This window comes from Felis catus, chromosome B4 (assembly GCF_018350175.1).
Source record: "Felis catus isolate Fca126 chromosome B4, F.catus_Fca126_mat1.0, whole genome shotgun sequence".
Lineage (NCBI taxonomy): Eukaryota > Metazoa > Chordata > Mammalia > Carnivora > Felidae > Felis > Felis catus.
This window is the reverse complement of record NC_058374.1, coordinates 99,492,366-99,511,771: the sequence shown is the minus strand read 5'-3', so window position 1 is coordinate 99,511,771 and position 19,406 is coordinate 99,492,366. Positions and strand designations below refer to the sequence as shown.

The 19,406-nt window shown below is 40.0% G+C and overlaps 1 long non-coding RNA gene across 1 annotated transcript in view; it reads left to right on the top strand.

Moving 5' to 3' along the window:
• LOC109501672 overlaps positions 1-19,406 on the top strand; it is a 137,693-nt gene that overhangs the window by 107,960 nt on the left and 10,327 nt on the right. Inside the window, exon 3 of the long non-coding RNA XR_006600875.1 lies at positions 14,072-14,192. This is a non-coding gene — a long non-coding RNA (uncharacterized LOC109501672). The remainder of the gene's footprint in view (positions 1-14,071; positions 14,193-19,406) is intronic.

Here is a 19,406-nt window from a genome sequence, read left to right as displayed (position 1 = left end):
AACTTAGCTGTTAAGCTGTCTCCGGTGCGTCCTCAGTCAATGTTCCAGACTATGGTATTACCCCAGTAGTACTATTCCACAGTGCTTTCATAGCTGATGTTAGACGTTTTTATGAGAGATCTCTGTAAATAATAAAGTCACCATCCCATAGGTTTCAGCTCAATGTTGTGCTATGTCTAGTTGGAAAATTTACTGACGTTACACAACTTTCTTTTATCCCTTTGGGTTTCTTCCAACACTAACCGTGGCCCATTTCTCTCTTACATATAAGTAAGTGGGAGAAGCGGAGTTGAGTTTTAATTGCTAAAAGTTGGTGCCTTGGCGGAGAAACTTCACCATTACTAATTGGATGAAATTGGTTTGTAGACCTCAAAGGAATCTAAGTTTCATTAGGAGCTTCTTGCTTGAGAGTTTTAGCTGGAACTTTGAAATCTCATAGGACCAGGAATAAGCAGAGAAAAAAGAATCCTGGTCTTTTTCTCCATGGGTGCAGGACCCAATTTTTATTTGGGCAAAAAGTTGTTCTTCAGTTTTTTGAATTCATACTATTGTGTTTTGATTGCATTAAGAGCTCCATTGCTGTTAATTATTGATGAAGGTGAGGATGGTGATGTAATCAGGTGGCCTTAACAGGCTTTAAGCTTTGTTCCTCATTCCTAGTTAACCCAGCATGACTTTTTCCTGGTATTTTTCATGTTATCCAGTTCTTGGATCATTAGAACAAAAATGTGAACGCAAAAGAAAAAAAACACAATCTCACCAGAAATTGGAAGGTTATCTTAATTCATAAAGTAATTTTTGTGATCATTGGGCACCATACCTTATTTATCTGATCAGACACTTTCATTGGAAACAAACCTGTTGGAAACGGTATTTTCATGGTTGGTAACTGAAAGAATTGCTAGGCAATCTTAATGCTGTGGTTTTGGGTTATTCTCTACTGTAACATGTAAAATACAAGTATTTCAATGTCTGATCTCCTAAAAGGGTGAAGACATGGGGGTATCACTCATTTCCTCTTTCTTTAGTGTATTTATTTAGCCAATAAATACTTGTTGAGTATATACCATCTGCCAAATACTGTGTTAGGTGCTGGAAATACATCAGTGAAGAAAGCAGACAAACTCCCATGGCACTTACAGTTTAATCAGGAAGACAGACAGTAATGAAATAAAGCAAGAGTACTATTAGGATAAAGAAGAGAATACTATGGACAAGAGAAACTAGTACTAAAAATGTGAATTCCTAAGAAGGTGGGTAGATAATATGTCAATGATAACCATAATAAAACAAGGCATGGTAGTGTATCATGTAGCTACTGGCCATCTGGGTACTTGATATTTACTGCAATCACTGTCTTTTTCCTTAGCTTTTGATTTCTATTTTTTTTTCTAAGGTTTTCTATTTTATAGAGCATCAGGGTGAGGGAGCAGGGAGATTGAATTGCAGAATCTTTGATCTAATAGTTTTCTTAGGCATGAATTCCCTTCACTTTGTAGGTGATGGAATTGAGGCTCAGAGAAGTTACCTGACTTGCTCTGGGTGTCACAGCTCTGTTAAAGTTAAGTACACGTAGCTAATGCTAATCCCTATGGATTTCCAGTGAGTGGTGCATCTCTAGGTTTTTTTTAGTTTATTGAACCCCAGATCTGTACTTTCATGGTCTCACATGTGATCAACCCTGACATTTCCCAAGTTCTTCAGGCTCCAGGGATTATCTTGTATTTAATTCCTAATAACAACTTGTAAGCCCTCATCCACCCCCAAATCAGGATGGTGTCTAGCCTTTAATGGGCTTCCATGTGCCTCTTCTCTGTCTGGCTTGGTTGGTGGACTTCAGTTTCACAACAGCTTCTCCAGGCTGCTGAGAGTCTCTTCCCTTTACTTAAGTCTCAGTGTGGACACAGTTAATTTTCCAAGCATTTCTAAGACCAAGCTATATGGTTTATAAAACTTTACCAACAGTCTGGGGATAATAGAAGAGTACTCAGCAGAAAGGGATCAGTAGCCTGGATGTGAGATGGCACATTGGTCAAGCCCTCTGAAAGAGGTCCCTTATTGTCACCTCAAACTTTCAACTTTCCCCTAAGCCCAGTCCTAGCACCGTATTTCCAGGACCAGTTTAACACCCCATGGCCTTTGACCATGTTGCTCCTACCTGGGGCCCTGGCTTTTAGGGCTTTGTTGGCTCTAAAGAGTCAAGAAAATCCTTCCTTCTCCCAGAGAGGCACTTCAGTCCATGGTGATGACCTTTGAGAGAATCATACAGAGCAGTTTACTCTTTACAGTCTCATGTTTTCCATTCCAAATTTGAATTTGGGCTTCATTTGTACATAATCAAAATGCTCCAAGTAAGAAATTTTTCGAAGATAGAGAAGTATACCCCTACCCATTAGGAATGCTGTTTCCACTTCCAGCTGAAATTTAAACATATAAAACAAACCAAAGAAACACAAAAAACTGTTGGCAGCTTTGGAATAACTGTCCTATATACCTAACAGCTACCAAAATTTCCATCTTCCTGGATAAAGTTTCTGAATATCTCCTTGCATAATCTGTAAATTTCCCCCCACTTCTCTGCTAGTTGCCTTCCATTACCATCTTCAAAACTTGCCTCAAAACCTATCCTTTCCTGGAAGCCTAGTTAGCCTGATGTCCTAATCAACACTTTGTTCTTAGCATTTACATATTTAGTTTGCATGATGCCATTTTGCTGTATTTTGTCATTTGTAGATGTATGTTCTTTTCTCGATTAGAACACAAACACTTTAGAGACTTTTTAAAAAATTTATTTCTGGGAGAGAGAGTGAGAGAGAGTGGGGGTGGGGCAGAGAGACAGGGAGACAGAGAATCCCAGGCAGGCTCAGCACTGTCAGCACAGAGCCCGGCGCAAGGCCCCATCTCATGAACCATGAGATCATGACCTGAGCCGAAATCAAGAGTCAGACACTTAACTGACTGAGCCACCCAGGCGCCCCTAGAAAACAAACACTTTAAAGGCAGTTACTTTGTTTTAAGATCTACTGAATCCTTGTTTGACAACAATGCTTGTGCCTGTTTAGTACTCAACAAATAGGACCTATTTCTTGTCAGACCCAAATCTATTGTTTAACCCCCAAACATTGCCAAAGGCTGTAGACTTCCTGCATTGCTTTCTATTTTGATGTCTTTCATTTTACTTTCCTACTGAGCGTGTCTGAAGTTCAGTAGCCAGTGCTTGTCATATGAATTTGGGCATGACATCCAAATGAAATTGCCATTCAAGAGCATTGTTTAATCTTCTTTGACATAAGAAAATTTTACCTTAAATCTGGGCTATGGTTTGTCTGTTGTAGATGCCAGGATGCTACACGGACAACTGCTTTATCCAGGAGGATTGAACAGCCTTCTGTGGATGGCAGGGGGATGCTGGTGATCTTAGGAGGGCAGTTAGCAGGAACTGTAGTCAGAGCCTGAAAAGCCAGTGGAGGGGGGGGGGTGCTGTAGGGGCAGAGGGATCACACCTACTGGTGAGTCTTGTTGAGAGCAGCAAGATGATCTAAGGAATAGAATATGAGAAGCCTTTGCCACAGTACCCTCAGGCCTAAGTGTGGCCTGTAGCTTGGGAAGGAGGGGGTGGGTGAGAAGATGGGGATCAAGGAGTGGGGGCTCAGTTTTGCAGGTCCACACTTAGATATAGAAATAGCTGAACTCAGTGTCTGTTAGTTTGTAAAATAAAATGGTAATATATCGAATAAACATCTTTTTAAAAAAATGTTTACTTTTGAGAGAGAGAGAGAGAGAGAGACAGAGACAGAGAGACAGAGAGAATGGGGTAGAGAGGGAGGGAGACACAGAATCTGAAGCAGGCTCCAGGCTCTGAGCTCTTGGCACAAAGCCTGACTCAGGGCTCGAACTCAAAACCGTGAGATCATGAGCTGAGCTTAAGTTGGACACCCAACCGGCTGGGCCACCCACGCACCCCCCCCCCCCCCAATAAAGATCTTCATTACCACCTCTGTGCCCAGTTTATCCCATTCTATTTTTAATATTTAATACTATGTGCAAGTTCAGGAAACTTTGATTTTCTGGTGTTTGAATGGATGAATATGCTCAAAAATACTATTAACGTCTTTAAAGATTTGGTCATTTGTTTATTCAGACTGTATTTTTTCCTATCAAGAGGAAAGTTATCTCTGACTAGGAGTAAACCACTGGAACCCATGGTAGAAATCTAGAATGTACACATCTATAATGACCTTAATATTTTGGGTGTCAAAAAATGTATGCATCTATACCTGTTTGAAGAAACTGATACATAGCTAACAGAATACAGGGAGGATTCATTTACAGTCAAATAGGTTAGGTTCGACCCCACCTCTACTCTTAATTAACTTTCGATCTGAGCAAGTTATTTAGCCTCTTCAAGTCTCCATTTGCCATCTGTTAAATGAGGCTGGTGATAATAGTATTTAATTTCATAGGGGTGTTGGGAGTTTAAAATGAGTTACTATGTGTAAAGCTTGTAGAAGAATGTCTAGCACAGAGTGCCAGATAAATGTTAGCTGTTATTACAATTACACTCCTTTGGTCTACTTCTGTAGTGAGTTTCTGCTTAAAGTGCTTGGAGGTAAAGATTTCACTGTTAATCAACTTTACAAGTATTGAAAGTCGAATTTTCTTCTTCTGAAGAATATGTGTGTATGTGTATGTGCGCATATATAGATGGTAATTTTTAAAGTGTGTGCTTATTAATTTCTGTATTACTCTGTAATGGATTGAGTTTTATTTTTCGGTAATGTGGAAAATGTTCTACTCATGGGGCAAGTTCTTTCTTATCTTAACCACCAGGGATAGAATGTAATTCAAATGCGGGAGCAATTTCAGTCAAGGTGTGAGCCCAGAATTCCCTTTATATTAGGGCCAAAGGAACAGTTTAATTTTCTCTTTGTTATGTTTCAAACACATCTCAAGCTGTACTGGGAATATCACTGTAAAATAAAGGGGCTCTTGCAATTCAGCACCTCCTACACACAGCTAATTAAATAGAATGAGAGGCAAGGAGCAGACAAGAATCAAGCTCATAAATATTACACATTTTTATTAATAACATACAAATGATCTTAATTAAACCTGCACTTTCCATGGGTAACAAGCTCACACGCAGGTTTGTTTCCTTGTCCGGGAGCTCTAGGGTGAGTGAAAATGTCCTGGAATTTTAATATAAAGAGACTCTCTCTTGGCTTAACAGACTCTCCCTGTTCTGTTTTGCAGCCTCTCACTGTAGCTTTTCCCAGCTTCTAGGACCCAAGTGACTAAATGAAAGATGCATGTGTCCTCTGAGCTCTAGATAAGCCTGTGGTCCTGGAGACAAGTCTTATCATTTAAAAAAGATTTCACATCGAAGCACACATAATTCACAAAAGTCTAAATTAGATCTCTTTATGTTAACTATTCTTATTGCCTGCTTTATTGTACCGACTCAAATTTGTGATTTTATACTTTGTGATTATTTTTTATTTTTATTTTTAAAATTTATTTATTTAAGTTCAAGTTAGTTAACACACAGTTTCATTGTATGAAACATTGGTTTCAGGAGTAGAACCCAGTGATTCATCACTTACATACAACACCCAGTAGTCATCACAAGTGCCCTCCTTAACACCCATCACCCATTTAACCCATCCCCCTACCCACCTCCCCTCCAGCAACACTCCATTTGTTCTCTGTATGTAAGAGTCTCTTATGGTTTGCCTTCCTCTCTGTTTTTATCTTATTTATCTCCCTCTCTAGATATAAGCTTCTGAGATCAGAGATTCTATATTGTTCACATTCCAGAAGTAAGCTTAGCTGCCAGGGCTAAGCTTACCTCTGACCTATGATAGGTTCTTTGTGATTTGGTGTGTATGTGTGTGTGCATGTCTGTGTGCCTGTGTGTGTGTGTGTGTGCGTGTGTGTGTGTGTGTGTGTGTGTGTGTGTGTGTGAGGGAGGCAAGCTAAAGCTCAGGATTTTAGGGCTGCTTCTTTTTTAAATTGAAAAATAATTTACAAACAATAAAGTTTATTTTTTGAAGTGTATACTTTCTTGTGTTTTGACAAATGTATGGAGTCATGTAGTTTTTACCGTAGTCAAGATAAATATTTATCACTCCCCAAAGTTCCCTCATGCCCCTCTATAGTCACTTTCCTGCTTTGCTTTCATCCCCAGCCCCTGGCAACCATCAATTTGTTTTCTGTTTCTATACTGTTGCCTTTTCTAAAATATTATGGCCTCATACAGAGGATAGTCCTTTGTGTCTGGCTTCTTTCATTTAGCGTAACGCTTTTGAAATCCATCATAATGTTTTGTGTCTTAGTAGTTTGTTTCTTTTTATTACAGAGAAGGAATACAGTACATTCTTAAAAATCATTTATTGAATATATAAAAAGGAATATAGACCTGGAAGCACATCTATAAATGGATTGATCGAGAAGATTTAAGCATCCTTATCCTCAAATACTAGCTGAATCCCTGGATAATATTTTAATTACCCTTTAACGGTAACCATAGATTTTAATACCAGGTCTCATTTTCATCTTCAAATGTTTTGATGGAATAGTTTTCTAAGATAATTGAACTGTTTAAGCCCCATCTCTAGTGGAAATGAAATCATTTTTTTATTTTCATGAGACCTACGAGTTAGCATCTGGATATTGTCCCATGAAATCTTTAGTGGACATCTTGACATAGGTTTGAGGGAAGCTGATATTTTCAGCATAGATTACACCCATTGGGACAGTGGGCACAGCATTTTTCAAGTAAAGATTTCACATTTTAACCAAAATGGCATGAAAATTATCTTATTTGGATGTTAAAATATGTTGCTTGCCTAACCTTAGCCTTAGAAAAATAAAAATCAATTTTGGAGGCTTCCTAAAAATTTTATCTTGGATCTCTGAGAACTATTTTCCTTGGTGCTTACTAGGGCCATGACAAAGGGAAACTTTGGTATTTCAAAGAGTGCTAACATTAAGTCATTGAGATGAAAGGGAAATCGGGTCTGTTCTTTCTATGATGACAGAAAAGATCAAGGAGAGACGAAATGTACAAGGAAAGAACATGAGATTAAGAATGAATTGTGGAATCTACACATTAGCCAAGTGATTTAACCTCTTGAGAGTGGTATTCTCCAGCAAAACAGATAAATAATTAAATCTTGCCTATCTCTCAGGTTGTTGTTTTTTATTTTTAAATGTCACTACAAATAACTGCTAGTAATCACATTCTCTTCAGATCATCTGTTCTTTTACTAGAGACTGTCCTGTCTGATATTTGAACGTGTTGCCCTTTCCCCTAACTCAGCGGTGGAGATCACTGCAGGGAAGATTCCTTCTTCATTTGCTACTTTGAGGAATCTTATTACAAAAAAATACCTTAGGTTTTGACTCAAGAAGAATATATGACAATACATAAGCTACTTTGTAAAATTCTTCACATTTGCTCCACAGTAGGAAAATTACTAAATACACAGGAATTTTCCTACTATCTTATTTACTTACTGTGTACCAGGCACTGTGCTGGGAGTATACCACACATTATCTCACTTAACCTTCACAGCAATACCCATAAGTAGATAATGATGACCTTTAGCATTTTATAGATGAGTAAACTGAGACTTCCATTTTAGTTTTTTTATGTTTTTAAGTAATCTTTACCTCCACCATGGGGCTCGAACCTACAACTCTAAGATCAAGAGTTGCATGCTCTACCAACTGAGCCAGCCAGGTGCCCTGAGACTTTTATTTTCTTTTTGGTCTTCTGTCTGTTTTTTCTGTCATTGTAGCTGATTTTCATGGTTGTGATTATTGTGAGGCTGTGGGTTTTCAAAACTGCATGGCTGTAGAAGGTGGAATGGGAATAGGGCAAGTTAAAACTTGACAAAACTTGCTGTTCTTATCAAGATGCAACCATTTTTTTTTTTTTTTTTTTTTGGCTAAACACTCTTCAGATTGTTTTAAGCCTTTGGCTAATTTTCAGAGTTCTGAAAAAATTTATTTTGATACACTTTTCCCAGGTTCTCATTGGAGCAGAGTTTGGGGGGCCCTTTTTGCACTATTTCCACTGAAGTCTTGGGAGAGATTATTTTTAGCATGGGAGGTAATGGCTAATCTGAGCCATTTCTTTAAAAATTCTCTTATAAGTACATAAATACCTTTTATGGCTGCATTGATCAAAATGTGGTCGAGGACCATCTCCATCAGAATCACCTGGAAATCCGTTAAGGATACAAATTACTGAACCACCTCAGTTCTATTAAACCAGCTTCTCTAGAGAGAGAATCCTGAACCTTCTATTTTTCACAAACTCCCATGGAACTGACATACATGTACAAACTAAAATAAAAAAAAACATTGCCATATGGTATTGTACAATTGACATAATTTAGTGCTTACACTCTAGATGTTGGGTTGTAAAATTGATTTTAAGCATCTTAAAATTCAGCAACAGGAATTTTGGTAGATTAGCACTTTCCTTCAAATTACATATATCAGAGTAATTGTCTCTACGTAAGTATCATAATATGAAAATATCTAAGGATTGTGTTATTAAGCACCTACCTTCTGCTAGCGGGGCTTTTATTATATCATTTAAATCTCAAAGGTCTGATTTTTTATCTTTATTTTAAAGGTGAAGAATCTGCCCAGGGTAATATGACTAACAAATGGAAGAACTGGGACTTAAAAGAAGCATCCCTGAACCTAAATCCTGGGCTTTTTCTGCTTTACTTTCCTGCATCTCTTAAGCTACATCCTTATTAGACATTTCCCACTTGAACATAAAATGATTATTCTGCCAATAGATTCACAACACTGACACATTTCCATTCTCTTTAAAACCTGCAGCACATTAGATATCTTTCGTATCTCTTTATAATGCAATCAAACACCTCTTTGTCTGAAAGTTATAGAATCACTGGCAAATAAAGTGACTTGTATGGCACCGGCATGAAATGTAGTACGCACGAGCAAGAAAAGAAGATGATTTGGAACCTGTGTGGGCTGAGGGCTGAATTTCACAGCAGCTCTAAAAGGAAGGTGAAAGAAAGGAATTAAGGCCCTTAAGCAAAGCAAAGCGAATTAGTTCAAAGAAGAGGAAATGACTTTCCAGATTAATAGAGATGAGCAGGCATGTACACCCTAAACACCCTCATATTTTTCAATGACTCTATGTCATTTTCTCAAGGCTGTGGGCAATGGGTGTATATTTTAAGGGATGATTTCAAAAGAACAAGTTTTCTCAATGAGCTGGCCAGCATTTCCTGATGTTTTGGTGCTATTTCTTAGAATTCTGGATTTGGGTCACCATGTGTCAAAAAGAGAGAGCACAGCACAGAAGGGTGCCCTATCCCCAGATGTGACCTAGAAAATTGGCTGAACTGACTTTTAGAGCTATCAGCTTATGATTTAGAGCTCACTCTTTGTGCAAAATTCCTCCAATCAGTTATGTGGCATAGAGTACACAAAGAGGAATACAGAATTAATTTTGTGTTCTGAATTTTATCAGATTGGCTCATGTTCATGTATGCATATGTATTTTTTAGTAGATGTCAATTTTTATTTTATTATTAAAGTTTTTTTAATGTTTATTTTTGAGAGAGAGAAAGAGAGAAAGATAGCACGAGCAGGGGAAGGGCAGAGAGGGGACAGAGGATCTGAGGCAGGCTGTGTGCTGACAGCAGAAGAGGGCCCGATATGGGGCTTGAACCCACGAACCGTGAGATCATGACCTGAGCCGAAGTCAGACGCTTAACCGACTGAGCCACCCAGGCAGCCCTAGGTATCAATTTTTAGTTAACTAGACTCAGAACTCTTTGAAAACAAGGACTATTTCTCATTCAGCCTTGTACTGAATTTAGTGGTAGACACTAAAGATGCTTGAGGAATGGATGAACAGTTAGAGTCTACCAATGATGCAGATTAGTAGATTACATTTGTCTCGTTTTTCTCAATCTATGACTTTACCAGAAAATAGATTTTGTGAAAATATAGGTAATAATTCAGTAAGTGTAAGGGTAAAGAATAACATTAAAGCAAAAAGGCATGAACCCACCTAGTTTAAGAAAAATAATGTTAGAATTAACTTTGAAGACTCCTGAGCATCCAAACTCTTTCTTTTCTTTCTTTCTTTCTTTTTTTTTTTCCACTGTATGCCTCATCTCCAGAGGTAACTTCTGTCCTAAGTTTTTAGTTTATTATTCATTCTGGTGCTTTTATGTTAGAAATAAGTGTGCTTATTGTCATTATTAAGATTAATTTTTGTTTAAAGCAACAGTAATCCTTATTGATGGGCTAAACATCCATAACGGATGTGATACAAGGTCAAACGGGATCATTCCTAAGAATGTATTTAATTGTTCGTTTGTTTTTTTTTTAATTTGAGAGAGAGCACAAGCTGAGGAGGGGAGCAGAAGGAGAGAGAGAATCTTAAGCAGGCTTCATGCTCAGTGCAGAGCCCAACGTGGGGCTCTATCCCATGACCGTGGGATCACGACCTGAGCCAACATCAAGAGTTGGACACCCACGACTGAGCCACCCAGGAGCCTCCGTATTTAAATCTTACTGGGAGTTTTCCTAGCCTTCCCTCAAAGGAGTAAATAATGTCAAAATTTTAGTTTCCTTAGTGGGATGAATAAAGGAGAGATTTTAGTTGGGGCTGTTCTTAGTGTCACTGTACATTCCCGTTGGGCCTCACATGTTGCTGTTGTTAATGAGTCTTCGGTGGCGGGAGACATGTTGCTTTCTAGAAGTACAGGTCAGTGGCATAGAGAAACGTGGCCACAATTCCTGTTACCAAAACATCTACTTCTTGTGGATTCATTGATTATGACAACAGCTATTCTAACCTGTAGATTTGGAAGGTATGAGCCACGCTAAAAGCCAGGCTTGATAAACCAGAGCTTTTTTCTCACAGAAGATGAAAGAAGTGATTTGCAGTTTAACGCACAGCAGAGTTTGTTTGAGACCAGGAGAGAAAAAGGCCTCTCTTACAAGAACCTGATTGACTTCTTTGGGGACTTTCCAGAAGAAGGAAGATTTGTGCTTGTTTTTCTTTCTTGTGGGAGTGGATTTCCTACTTTTTCACTGGTATTTTTCTCTGAATGGCCGAGTTTTTTTCTTTGCTCACCATGGGTGAGCAAGGTAATCTTTTGAATATCCTCAAAAGTAGACCTGTTCAGTTTTGTTTGCCATTGAATGAATATGATTCTATTTTCCAATGCCTTGGTATTGGAGGTATGGTGTTGGTATTCTGGTTATTATATTGACAGAATTTATACATTAGTTTTATTCATGGGGCTCATGTAGCACATTCATGAGCATCTAATATGTACTAGATTTTGGGAACATAGCCGTGTATAGAACAGATAGTGTCTGTCTTCAAGGAGATTATAGTCTATCAAGGGAGGCAGACGTTAATTCCAATTCAGTAAGTGCCATGAAGGAAACTTCATCTTACTAAGTGTTATGGAGACAAAACGCTTTCCACCTGCTTCATATTTTCTTGTAGAGGCTTTCCAACTAATGTACCATTCCCGGCTCCTCTGAACTGGGCCTGCCTAGCTTAGTTCTTCCTTCTCTTTTGCTTTTGGGATGCGCCTGTCTGTTCTGAGCCACTGCCTCTGAGTGGAAGGTAGAGTGGGATTGAGGCCTTCTGGGTTTCCAGCACTGCCTTGACTGCACATGCCTGGTTAAGTCAGCAGTGCAGGGTGGGAAACCCACTGATGCCACTTATCTATGCTACATTCACCACAATGGAAATGTATTACTAGTGTAATACTACCTTTAGTAGTAGTATGTTGGTACTCAATCCTCTTCTGCTTGATTCCATCGTCTCTCTAAATTAATTCGGAATTTATAGGGAGAGAAGATGCTATTAGTGGTCCCTTCAAACTTCAGCATTAAGCATCAGATTTGATGGTTATACTAGGAGAACTAATCATGTCTAATTTCTGGACCAGTGGTTTTCAAATTCTGCTTCTCGAAGGAAGAAGGACTATAGTGAGCTGGCAGGGCTAAACCTTGTCTCTTCACAGTGCTTTCAGTGAGAGCAGGTTAGCTTGAGTCTATTTTATATATTAGGCTTCCAATAAAAATTCAGAGGTTAGAAGGAGTTTAAGAACCAGTGACTCAGACTTACAGCTTTCAAGTATTTTAGACCACAATCCACAGCAATGATTACATTTTGCGTTACACATACTGATAATGTATTATATATGTATATTACAGACCCTACTGTTTCCATTTCATTCCGTTTCATTCTATTCCATTCCACTCCACCGTATTCCTCTTCTTTCTGTGTCAGTCAGTTCCTTTCTATTTGATACCATTAGAAAGAAAAGTTTGGTTAAAACTCAGTAAATGGATCCATAACACTCATGAAGTTTGAAAAATTCTGCATCAGACCACGTTCGTTTTACCAGAAGGACATACTCTGACAGGCCTCTTTGTCAATGACTTGACCTTCTCCTGATAGCATCTCTTCTGCTTTATGTGCCTTATTCCTCTCAAAGTTTAATATATTGTTTTCTGAATGCATGTAAATTAGGTTTAACTTAGTAAGAAATTATGGCCTCTTCTGAAAAAGTCTTTTTTCATCATTGTTATTATTACTGAGACTTTCAGCAATACCAAAATCATGTGTTATATTTCAAACCTGGCAACTGTTCCTGAGTATTTCTCTTGAGTCTCATTTGAAACCTTATTATTACTACCGGGCTTTTTGTTTTGTATTGTTTAATGGGGTAATGTTCTATCAAACCACAGCCGTGAACAAAGCTGACAAAAACTCCCAAGTTCCTAGAATTTATACTCTACCGGAGTGTTTCTTTTACATAAAAATATCCACACGACTCCTATTTTCGACTGAATTATTTATGTGAGCTTATTTATTCCCACCACTCCGTTGTTGACAGTATGACGTCCAGAAAATGGCGGCTGGATGGGGAAAAGGAGGGCAGTATCGTAGCACAGGGATGGGTGGAGTACTGAGAAAGGGTGCAGGGCAGCATAAAACTATTGGGCACAGGAAGTCGAGGCATCCAGAGGTACGTGAATTGTCCTGAGAGGGAACTAAGAGGCAGTCAAAGCAAACAGAGCCTCCTTCTGGATGGTGTTAGATCAGCCTTGTCCCTAGCATATGAAGGTGACTTCAAAACAATAGACACTGGCAAGCCATCTTAACTCTTGTCTCTAGAATTGGACATCTAATCGAGAGAGCCTCTGACAGGGGCAAGTGGTCTGTTCCCGGATGGAGAAAGAAGAATATGCCTGCCCCCCAAAAAACTTGGCCTCACTAGATGCCGGGTTCAGTCCTCTTTCCTCCCTCTCTCAAGTCACTGCTTGTTTGCTTAAAATGGGCGGTAGGAATAGGCAAACACAGGTGCTGTCTGCATTGGCAGCATGGCCTCCCCTCCAGATTCAGGTTCTCCCCGGATGGCACTGGCTGGTAACCACAAGAATGAAGATCTAATCAAGTGAATGCTGGCTCTCTGCCCACCACTAACTGGTTTTATTCAGCATCCCCATTGTTGATAATAAAACACAAGTGAGCCTTCAGTTTCTGGTCTGCTGGTTCCAAACCAGCATTTGCTGCAGGCTGTCTGACTTGCCGTTTTGTGATGTCGTGGAAAGAACACTCACCTAAAATCAGCAGACCTGGCTTCTTGTCTGGATCTTGCCTCCAACATACAGTGCATGTCATTTAACCTCCCCGTGCCTTATTTCAACTGGAGATCCTAACCCCTAAGTTGGCTAAGTTTTGTGGTTCTTTATCTCAGGGATTTATCAAGGTGTAAAGTAGAAAACGCTTAAATGAAATTCGAGGCTCTGTCTTAACATCCTCAATGGTTGAAAGGTGTCCTGGAGGGGGTAGGGAGTGGGCAAGAGTCAAGACTGGAGGGAGAGATTTCTGGTGAGTGGTGGGAGGGGGGAAGAGAGAGATCCTGCCTCCAGAACTTGTACGCTACTCAGGAGGTGATAAGGCCTTGAGAAGAAGTGTTGACAAATAGTGAGAGTGCCCTTAGGTAGCTTGAGATCCACCATTTGTGTTTCCCAGCTCGTGGAAGATTTTCACCCTTGTCAAAGAGGCAGCAGAGCCTGGGACCACAGGTCTCTCAGCCACAGCCAGTGTGGACTCATATTTGACAACCTGAGGGGCCTCCCCGCCTCGGAGCTAGGTAAGACCCCAGTGCTTTATACCTTTGCAGGTGGGAGCCCCAAGAAGGCCTAAGGTTTCACTTCATCACAGCCCAATAGGAATGGGACTTGGAGTCAGAACTGAATTGATTTAAAGAAAGTAAAAACAGCTAATGCATAATTTTTTACATACCTGAGTGAGTCGACCGTGTTTCATGCTCTATGTGTCACTGTATTCACTGAATGAAATCTCTCAGAAGACCCTGTGTGTCCTTTCTATACACACTGAGCTGCTCTGCTGGGCACCCCCGAGGGCACTGGAGCCCCACAGGAGGCAAGGCAGGCCTTGATGCAGCATGGGCAAGGCTTGCAGAGCAAAGCAAGATGAGCAACACAAGGCTTGGAGTCCTGCCCGTGGGTGGGTGAGTGGCTGGGCAGGCCCAGGCAGGGCTCAGAAAGCCTGTCACTGAGGAATCACCCCACAGGAGGCAGCCTCCGGGTCACAGTTCCAACGCTTCATTCGCCAGGGCTCCTGGTGCACAGCTGAAACCATCTAGGACTGATAGGTTCTCAGGGCTTCCTCAGCCCCAAGTTCATGTCGTGTTCCTGACTCAGGTCAACGGACTTCCTGCTCTTGAAGGGAGAGACAGGGACCCTGAGACTTCTGGGCCAAAGTTTCTCTCCTGCTGTAATGGTTTCCTGAAGATAGAGACTTTGCCTTGGCTCCTAGACCCAGTTCTCCATCCATACCTCACAGTTCCCAGTCGGTCATGGAAAGAGGAACATGACTAAAAATAACCACCAGCTGGGTCCACAAAGTTCAGCAGGGTGCGTCTGTAGCTAATGGAGAAAGTTTGAAGTCTGTCTTTGTGGTTCTGGAAACTCAGCTGTGATGCACTTGCCAGAAGGGCCCTTCAAGTGGTGTTATTCTTAGTGTCTCTCAGGGCAGCCTTTGCAAAGGCAAGCTCTCACTGCCTGCATGTTATGGAGGTCACCCAAGGATAGCAGCTTTAGGGAAAATAGGAAGAGGAAAAAGAAACTGCATTTTTAGTGCATTTTCTCAGGACTTTGTGTTGCCCCTCTCTTTTCTTGCACTGTTTCTGAAGCCCCTAGAAACCCCCCTCCACTCCCACATTAGCCAGGGAGTTCTGAGCCTGTGTTCTCCCTTGATGCCCAGGGACTTCCACAGTTCCCTAAGTCTGCCTTTTCTAACATCCTCTTGTCCTGGATCTCACTCTCTCTTCTGTATCGAAACTGATGTATCTGTGCATAAGGAAATGAAGCTCATCTGATGGTTTAAAATTGCTTGTTATACAGAATATGGAGCATTCTTTCAAATTGTGGTAAATAACACATACCATAAAATGTACCACCTTAACCATTTTGAAGTATATAGTTTGTGTTGCCAAGTAATTCACATAGTTGTGAAATAGATCTCCAAAGCATTTTCATTTTGCAAAATTAAAACTCTGTATCCATTAAATAGCTCCCGACTCCCCCTGTTCCCACCCCTGGTAACCACACTTGTACTTTATATACTTCACGTAAATGGAATCATGCAGTATTTGTCCTCACGTGACTGGCTCAGGGTTCATTCATGTTGGAGCAGATGAAGGGTTTCCTTCCTTTTTAAGGCTGCATAGTATTTCATTGTATGTATATAACACATTTTGTTTACCCATTCATCCACTGTTGGGCATTTGGGTTCGTTTCCATCTTTTGGTTATTGTAAACAGTGCTGTTATGAATATGTGAATATTTGAGACCCTGCTTTCAATTCTTTTAACTGTATACCGAGAAATACGATTGCTGGATCACATGGTAGTTCTATTTTTAGTTTTTTGAGCCACTGCTGTACCATTTTCCATTGTAGCTGCATCATTTTACAATCCCACCCACAGTGCACTAGGTTTCCTACTTCTCCAAACCCCCACCAACACTTGGTATTTTCTGGTTTGTTGTTATAGTTGTTTTTGTTGTTACTAGTAGCCATTCTAATGAGTGTGAGAGTGTGGCTGCATTTTAAAAGAAGATTTTAATGCTTCATCCTAGAGGAATAATGATGGTGTTGCTTTCAGGCTCTGTCATGGGCCATGCAGAATTATTAGATGTTTCCATTAGGAGATATTTATTGCGTCATTTAAATCATAGGACATAGACCTCAACAGAGTCATTATGTTACCTGAGTGACAGCTCCCCCGTACCTAAAATCTAGATAAGATGACCTTCTCTATACCCCATTCTAGAATTGAGAAAGTCAGACTCATGACATAGGATACCTGCAGGTTTCTGGAAGTCTTATGTCTCATGGCCTCACATCTGGCTCCTAGGTTCTGCTTGTGTTATGGATTTTCTTAAAACTCTCCCAACTAGATCATTCTTATTTTGTTCCACATGAACACAAACACAGAGGTGATTCTTTTTTTTCAGTTTCCACAGGAAGAGTCACTCACCCACAACTTTTCTATATACAGTGGACTCAAGTTTTGAGGAGGGGTTTACATTGCAGAAAAGCAAGCCATTTAAAATGGAATATTAGCACTGCCATTCCCAAAAGTTCTTTGGACCATCCTGCCTCAGAGCATTGGTTTTCCCTGCTCTTCTCGGCCCCAGGTCCACGACTCTCATCCTCCCCAAAGCCAACAGACTTCTCTTAAAAGAGAGACACATGCCCCAAAGTGTATCTCCACCTGTAATGGTTTTCTGAAGCTGGAGACTTTGCCTTGACCCCTAGACCCAGCTCTACCTAGGAATGCCAAATTGTCACTCTTGTGCACACAGATGGACTCTAATGTAAGCCCTTTGCAAACCCCAAACCTCAAAATGTTACCGGAATACAATTCTCATTACCCATTTAAGAGCTCAGAAGACCAGTGGAGATCTTGAATTTTCCTGTAGCGAGTCTACCCACTTTCCTCGAGAAGGGAATGGCTTGAAATAGCATTGCTTTTCTTCCGATATCCAAGAAACCTATGTGATTTAATATTGCTGACAACCATTTTGTCTGCATACGTTTGGGAAGGCTTCCTGGAACAGTTGAGCCTTGCAAAAAAGACAAAATTCTGACATATGTGTTTCTTTTATTTTTTCTTTTTTCCTTCCAGCTAAAATCAAGGCTAGCTGTGACATGATTAGGATCTTTGCTAATACTGACTCTGTTCATTTTCAAGGACTCCCTGTACTGCCTGTGGATGCTAGACTTTCATAGTCCCCATGATGTTGGCTTTCTTACTTGGGCAACTGTTTTGTGCCCTATTCCCACACTGTGGTGACTGTTTGTGGCAGGAGGCTAACAGGGATATTAGCCTCTGTAGCTCTCAGCTGTGATAATACACCCCTTGAACTCCCCTACGTGGTTAAGATCCCTGTTCCCCCCCTCCAGGCAGACATCCTAGTAGGGAGTCAGCCTGAACACCGAAAGGTTGTCGTAGAAGTCACATTTAGTTGCTTCCTCTTACTATATATGGTCGGCTGGAAACGGTATCATGAAGCTAATCTCGTAATCCTTTTTATCCTACTAGGAGGACAGTGGAATTCTGTGGGCCAGAGAAATGCAGGCAGCTGGGGTTTGAACTTTAAGCAACAGTATGATAGCAGCAGCCCTCCTGTCCAGTTTCATTGGCCCTGCAGTGTTGAGAATGATGTATAATCAGAAGACAACTGGAGATTTCCAAGGAGATAGCCTGTAGGGGTCAGTGGGCAACGGAGAACATGTCATGACGTTAAAAAAAAGGGGTGGTGGTGGGAGAACAGTATGTCACCAAATTTGAAAGCTAAGAAAAGATTTTTTCAAATACAGCATAATTTCCCAGAACTTGTCTTAACTATGCTGTCTACTTCCAAAGAGGTTGTAAGTGGGATATAGTAATGGGAGCAAACAGCTTCTTGTCCTATAGTAAAAGACTGCTTGTAGTTTCTGGAATGTGTCATGCTCCCTCTGACGACCTTATCTCCTCTACCTGAAACAATTTTCCTGCCTGGATCTCTCCCCATTTCCCTCTCTCCAGTTTCCCCTAGATTCCTTCTACTGGTCCTTCAGATTTCAACATAGATGCCATTTCCTCTGGGAAACTTTCTTAACCCCCAGGAATTTGGGTGGGATGTGCACTTCATGTCATAGTACTTATCACTGAGGCTAGCAATTGGATCTGTCCTCCCTGATCTTTTTCAATCTCTCAAGACTAGGGTCTGTGTCTTACTCTTCATTGCCCTCACAACACCTAGCACCTGTAATACAAGGTGGCCAATAAATATTTGTTGGAGGAATAGATGATTAAATATATGGGCAAGTAGAAAATAGCTATTTTCAAGGCTTCCTTAAACTAGATCCAGATCCTTTATTGAATATTTTCTGTGCAGGAAATCTAAGTTAGCATTTCCTAAAACATGTAAGGGTTAATTGTGGCTATAAAACTTGCTTTCTTAAGGATTCAATCTTTGGATAGTGAACCAAATAAAGCTTGAGCCTTCTGTGGAAGAATACAGTAGAGAATTTTTTCCCTGAAGGCCAACTTTTTCAGCTTTGAATTTTGCTTTCTTTTACATCTTTGACTAGTGGGTTATAGACTCTGTGGTTATCATGAAAATTAAAGGGGATAAAAGCTTTTAAGGAATTTGGCCCTGTATCTTAGTCACTCTTCTACATGATACCTAAGTGGCTTACATACAGTGGCATATGTCTGCCTAAATATGTGTAAATTAGAAATATGCATCTTTGCAGCAGGCTTCATTTTTTGTTGTACCTAATGTCTTCAAGAACTGACAATATAGAATCAATTCGGGTTGACCATTTTTTAACTTTTAAGATGAAGTCCTAGAAATAAGGTCTGGATATTACTCATCCATTACCCTTCCCACTGTTTTTAAATGCCTATTCTATAGTGGTTAACTTTGAATTTTACCTTGACATAGACCCTAAAATACTTTCTTTATGTTATTACTCCCACATAGAAATAATAGGAGAAAATTAACAATAACAACAAATTATTGATTTTTGAGCCATCATTTAATCTTTTTCATTCACCATCTTATTTTTTCCTTCTATAAAATATATCAAGCATACCAAAAGAACAGAGTATCATTTTATTTGAACTTAAATAAGCCCATTAGAGTATCTTGACATTTTTCCTCTCCCAAAGCACTTTTTCATTTTCAGTGTTTACCAAAATTATCAGAAAGCCTTACTACTTCATCTGACAAAGGCATGATATCTGAGATAGATACAAAAATGCTCTTTTCTATGAAAAGTCTCAATA